We start from the raw sequence: 7034 nt of genomic DNA, 5'->3' as shown, positions 1-7034 counted from the left end.
TCCATTGTCGTCCAGTGGTTAGGATATCTGGCTTTCACCCAGGAGACCCGGGTTCAATTCCCGGCAATGGAAAATTTTCAAATTTTTTATGGTTGTCCTTTCCTCTTACTGGCACGTGGCACACACCCACCAGCTTTTCTTTCTTTTCCATTTTATAAATTGGTTAATTTTCAACTTTAGTCCTTTTAATATGCTTAAATTTGAGATTTAATTCTTATACTTTAATTTCAATTTTAGTCCTAATATGCTTAAATTTGATATTTAATCCTTACACTTAAATTTCTAGCATCATTTGGTCTCTATATTTTTATAATTTTATTAATTAATTCAAATAGTTAATATCGTTAACTTTTCAATTAAATGTGGTTACATATAATTTGAAAACGAAGTTTTAAAACCATAAGGTAGAGAGATTTTAAATTCTTGAAAACGAAAGTTAGAGGACTAAATTTCAAATGTACGAAATGTAGAGACTTAGCGTCATGGTTGTTTGAACCTAATTGGATCGGTTGGTTGGATCGAGAACCTGTCAAGACATCGATCCGAAAAGAGACATCAAAATAATTGACCTGGAATCGATACAGATCGATTGAACCAAGCAAAAAAAATCAATTGAATCGCTTTTTATTTTTATGTTTTTTAATGATTCATTTAATCAGGCAGTATAAATCAATGATCTAATTCTGAAAACTTTACTTAGAATATATTTAATCTTCAAATTTTACTTTATAATTTCACATTAACAAATAGTCAACCCAGCATGAAGTTTGGGTGAACCATATTAATTCATACTCAAATATGGAAAAAAAATTGATGGGACACTAATATTTATCTAATATATATATTTAAAAAATTAAATCTGGTATATATCATTAAATACTTATTTAAAATATGAACAAATTTATTTAGTTCACTTTATAAATGTATAAATGAATCTAGAGCATGTATTATGATTGTTGTGAAAAATAAAAATTATAATATTAGATTTTTTGGGCATAAAAGAATGTGATTGTTTTTCTTTTTTACAAAGCCTAAATTTGGTAAAAATTGTCGAACTAAACGTAGCTGAATCGCGATTATTGATTTCAAATATTTCGATTTTTATTCTGTACGGTTTCAATTTTGGTTTCAGAAGTGAAAAATTGAATAGAACAATTCAATTCAATTTTTATCCAAAAATTGAATCGAACCAAATACACCCTAATAAAACCTCGTTAATAACCCTTTAAAAAAATATTAAAATTAGCGTAGTGTAACCCAAATCCAAGGTGGGGTTGGAACATAGCAAGATAAGGCCTCTCCAATTCTAAAATGAGTTCTACTAAATGTTAATCACAATCTCCATTATAATGACTTATTTTATTATACCTCTTTTAATTATGGACAAATTTAACTAAGAAACAAATACAAATACAATAAAATTTTTGAAAAACTTCGAGAGATAAACCAATGTTACTTGTTATTTTCATTACTTATTTTTTTAGATATGATAATTAAGGCATATATATATATATATATATATATATATATATATATATATATATATATAGGATGGAGATTTGTGTTATTGATTGTCTTTTGTTTCAATCAAATCAAGTTAGAAAAGTTTTAAAAGGGATGGAAATCAATCATTATTCTACAATTTACTTTAATTATTGGTATATTTAATCTTTTATTTTTGATTTTGATTTACATTAATTTGAGAATTTTGAGCACTAAATCTTGATATTATGATTGGATAAGAGATCAGATTAAATAAAGGAAGAATTTCAAGAGTCCTGATATGATATACTTAAGAAAAAAAAATTGAACTAATTTTGTGAAGATTTATCTCAATTCTTTGTATACTTATATTAAAGGTAACTAATTTGATGAAATCAAGGCATATCAGAATGGATTGAAGTTTACTTAATGAAGCTAGTCTCTAACTCTTTTTATGGAATCTTGTTCAACATTGGAAGAGGTTGTTAGTGCCCGTTATAACTTGTTAGCTCTAGTTCTAACTACCAACAACAACAACACTTGTTAGTGCATATTCTTAAGGGATATTGTACAATATTTTTCATGGTTTACTCAAGGCAAATATTTAGTCAAGTAAAGGTAATTTGAAGAAATTTAGTGTGATTGCCTTTTCATAAATGAAGAAATTCTCAAGATTATCTTTTGCCTTAAAAGATGTTTAATATGGAGAAAATTCTAGTAATTTCAATTAGTTCACACTAGTTAGATTTACTTAGGCTAGCAAGGTCTACAAATTGAAAATTTATATTTTTTTTTCTAAGGGGATTTAGAGAGAAATTTGTCTGTTCAATTAGAAATTGCTTGTTAGTGTAAAAGTGCAAAATTATAAGTAAAATGATTTGTGTTGATCAATTTACATTTAAGCTTTTATTGGAGAAAGTCTTGAGGATGAGATATCTAATTTAAGTTATGGGTGTGATTGTTACTTGGTGAGTGAATAAAACTTAAATCAAAATTTGAACTTATTGAACATAATGTATGTAACGACTCGATTTTTCGTCGGCATCGGAAAACTTCAATTTGAGTTCAATTTTAATTAAATGGAATTGATCAGAAATTAGAATTGAATAATTCCGTGTGGGTTAAGTGACTATATATAAAATCTATAGACTAAATTGAAGAAGTTATCAAATGGTAGAACAGAAGAGGGGACTTATGTATCAAATTGGCATGGTCTTAAAATTAATTATGCAATAATTGGCTTAAGCTCAGTGGCCAACTTTAATGTGAGTCATTAGATCCCACTAATTGTTTTCTTAAAGGCTTAATGGTTATTGATTTCTATTTTTAAATTTTATTAAATATGATAAATATCATAAAATGTGAGTTCATGGGGAAGAGAAGCAAAAAGAAAGCTTCATACTTTCTTCTCCTCACCATCGAAACATCTAAGGAAAGAAAGAAAATCCTCTTGGATAATATCACCATTGCCGTGAGAATTCCAAGGTCAATTGGTAAGGTTTCCTTCTTAAATTTTGTTGGAATTTTGATAAGGAGTGATAGATAATGGTAGCCCAAGTGTTAGATGGTGAAATTAATGAAGTTTTAGTAAGAAACAATAGTTGAATTCATGGTAGATTAGTGAAAGAGGATAAGAACTTTGAATGAAATTATGATATATTGATAGATAAAAGGTCCCCGTAGTATAATTATGAAGTTGGATTTAGATTCGATAAGGTAGATTATGAGATACAAGTGTTTCAGATATTAGGGTTTTGAAGGACTAAATTGAATTAAATACATCCATGTTTAATTGTTGTGTTTTTATGTTTGAATCGTGAAACTAATGAAATTCCGTATTTGAATTTGTCATATGTAGCTAAAGACTATGCTGAAACATCGTGGGTTAAAGGAAAGTTAAAGTCATAGACGAATAATTTATTCCAGTTTGTGCTTTCATAATTTTGTCTTCAATTTATATATCAGTATATAACTTCTTGTTAAGCAATGTTAATTTTAAGTATGATAGGAGGTACGTCTAAACTCGATTGCTTGTTTTGATTAGACTATGTCAAAATATGAAATTAAGTGTTTACCTTGCGATAATGTGATGCTATTTATATGGTAAATGGTCGATATATGTTATTTACAACACCACGAAATTATCTGCAATTCAATGTAACTTAATGATGATTAGAAAAGAATAAAGCCCTGTTAACAGTATTGGATTGAGTTATAGGTATAGTTGACATATCATAAGGTCCGTTTGATAGGTGGAAGATCCAACGCTTTATTCGTGTTATATTTGATTCAGTGCTTTATGTGTGTTATATTTGATCCAACGCTTTATGTATGTTATATATGATTTAGCGATATACGTGTTATATTTGACTTAGCATTCTATGCGTTTTGATTCAAATCCGAGTTAATTAATAAAGGGTAGAGTTAATGAAATGAATGTGATATGTATAAATGATATTCAATTATGATTATAAAATGATTATTGAAACCAAATTACGATATGTATAATGAGATGCTAATTCCCTAAGGGCGCTTCGATATTATGAATATAAATGGTATAGATTGAATACCCCGATGGTGCCTTAGTAATGGTTAATGTTGTTATTATTAAGATAAGGTAAATTGGTATAATGTTTTATGTATATACATATATGTGTATGTGTGTGTGCTACTTAATTACATATCTTTGTTTATTTATTGAATTCAAATTATGTTAACACCACTAAGTATTCAATACTCAACATATGGTTTATTTATTTATGTGTGCAGGTTTCATATAGATTCAGTAGAACAAGTCAGAAGCATCCAAGACTCAACGGCTCAACTCGGATCAAGTTTGTGCTCGTTTTGCATGTATATAGTTTTTGGCATGTAGTTAGGTTGGATCTTGTGATTTAATATCTACTTTGATGGTTTTGGTATTATTTTGATAACTTGACTCGTAATATTTTAAGTGATGGGTTTTCATGCTTGAATTAGTAGGGGAATATGCATGATTGAAAATGATCTCTTATATGATTAACTTTGTTAAGTTGTGGTATATTGGATGTCTTGATTTGAGTAGTATGTATTCATGTTTGGTGGGTCAATTTGGTGCATATGTGATAGATTATGTTTTGGAATGAGTTGGGACAAATTAGGTGTGAAATAAGTGGTAAATTGCATTATTAAAATGTTCAATTTTGGCACTTCTACGTTAATATCTTGAGATAGCAAGAACATGTCTCAAGACCACAAGAATAAAATTGACCATTTGATACATTTCGTTGGCTTAAGTTTCAAGACTAATCATACAAGTCTCGAGATAGAGTGGTCTGCTCCTCAAGACAAAGGCACATCAAAGCAAAAATAAATTTGTCCTGTTTTAGGTCTCGAGACAAGAATCTCTTCTCTTAAGGTTTCTAGACATCGAAGCTAAATTAAAAAAAAATAGAAAAAGTTTAGATTTGGATTTAGATTTACCTCTATTAAATTAGGTTAGATTCGGAAAAAAAAAATCATTTTCGAATCAGGCTTAAACTTAAAAATTAGTTTAAATAATTTGTATAGACACAAACAAATATGTAAATTATCTCATGACAAAAAAATTTACATGAAAATACAAATTTTCGTTGGATTGAATTAGTCAAACATATGGTTGAAAATGAGAAATTGATTAAGACACCAAAAGAAAATAACATAAAATAATTAAAAGAGTAGATAAAAATACATGAAAATAATACACGAAAGACACATTATGCATAAAACCAGTTATTAATGTGTAAAAATAGATATCTACATGAACACGTTAAAATATAATAAAACTATTACTTTTATTATTATAAAAGAGGTTGGTTTGGTTACCAACCCCACATAAAGATAAGTTTCAGTTTCCTACTTTGTTTTTATTTAATTAATTAATATTTTTAATACTAGTTATTTTCGAAAATTAAATAAAAACGTATTCAGTCTTTTACTATTTGCACCTAAAAACCGCCATGGACAGAACAGAAAAGCTTCACATAGCTATGTTCCCATGGCTAGCTTATGGTCATACAATGCCGTTTCTCGAGGTTTCCAAATTCTTGGCTCAAAAGGGTCATCGAATATCCTATATTTCCACCCTTAAAAATATTAGTCGCCTCCCTAAACTTCCCCCACATATGTCCTTTAACTTAAGTTTCGTCAAGTTTTCTCTTCCCCATGTTCATGGCTTACCTCCAGGAGTTGAGTCCACTTCTGAGGTACCAATCCACAAAGTCCCTTACCTTAAAAGGGCATACGACAAGCTTCGAGACCCTTTAACTGACTTCCTCAAAAACTCAAACGTCAACTGGATAATCCATGATTTTGCACCTTACTGGTTACCTGGTATTGCAACTCCATTAGGCATCAAATTGATTTTCTTCAGCATATTCAATGCCAGCTCGTCTGCTTTCGGAGGTCCACCATCAGCTTTGCTCGGTGATTGCCAGAAGCGACCGAAAGATTTCACGGTCGTCCCTGAGTGGATAGATTACCCTTGCAACAACGTAGCTTTCAAGCTCTATGAGATAGTGAACTACCAGCAGTGCATGGACGACGATATGTCTGATATCCACCGGATAGGACGATTGATTCAAGGTTGCCAATTTGTAACCGTGCGCACCTGCTTTGAGTTCGAAGGGGACACAATTAAATTGCTTATCAAACTTTACCAGAAACCTGTGGTTCCGGTAGGCCTGTTGCCTCCGTTATTATCACTGCCATCAAACGAGGATAACAAATAGGAAGCTATAAAAAGCTGGCTTGACAGAAAAGGAGAGAAATCGATTCTTTATATTGCTTTTGATAGTGAAGTGAATCTAAGTGAAGGGTCCATGCACCAATTGGCATTTGGGATAGAGAAATCCAACTTGCCTTTCATTTGAGTGGTAAGGAACCGTCCAGTGGGTGAAGGACAGATGAATGACATAATTCCTCCAGGGTTTGAAAAACGAGTGTCTAACAGGGGTTTAGTGTTGAGGGATTGGGCACCTCAGTTGTGGATATTAGCCCACTCTTCTGTTGGGGGTTTCTTGACTCACTGTGGTTGGAGTTCCATAATTGAGGCACTCATGTACGGTCGAGCTTTGATCTTGTTTTTTTGGGGAAATTCGGACCAAGGGTTGAACGCTAGGTTGTTGCATGGCAAGAAGGTTGGGTTAGAAATCGAGAGAAATGAAGTGGACGGTTCATTTACAAGCGACTTGGTGGCTGCAACCATTAGGCGGGTGATGGTGGAACCAGAAGGTGAGGTGCTTAGGGCAAATGCGCAGGCAATGAGAGAGATTTTTGGAAATAAAGAGTTGAGCAACAATTACTTGAATGAATTCACTCGGTTCATTGAAGAGTTTTCACCATCAGCTTGCCATTGTTAGGTTGAAGTGGAAATGGCTTTCTGGTTAAAAAAAATGAAGTATCTGACCTAGAAAAGAATTGTGTTTGTTTGTTTGTTGTTTTTGGCAAAATAAAATTACTCCTACATTATTGTTACATGTTAAGTTACATATAAAACTAAATAATATTTAATGCGTGTTTCACGCATTATTAAT

General features: G+C 31.0%; 1 non-coding gene and 1 pseudogene across 1 annotated transcript; both read left to right on the top strand.

Moving 5' to 3' along the window:
- On the top strand, positions 1-72 carry TRNAE-UUC (transfer RNA glutamic acid (anticodon UUC)). Its single transcript has one exon. It is a non-coding gene; the product is annotated as a tRNA-Glu (tRNA).
- Positions 73-5442: 5370 nt separating this feature from the next.
- LOC108462403 (UDP-glycosyltransferase 91C1-like) lies at positions 5443-7034 on the top strand (annotated as a pseudogene).

This window comes from Gossypium arboreum, chromosome 13 (assembly GCF_025698485.1).
Source record: "Gossypium arboreum isolate Shixiya-1 chromosome 13, ASM2569848v2, whole genome shotgun sequence".
Lineage (NCBI taxonomy): Eukaryota > Viridiplantae > Streptophyta > Magnoliopsida > Malvales > Malvaceae > Gossypium > Gossypium arboreum.
This window is presented reverse-complemented; position numbering and strand designations above follow the sequence as displayed.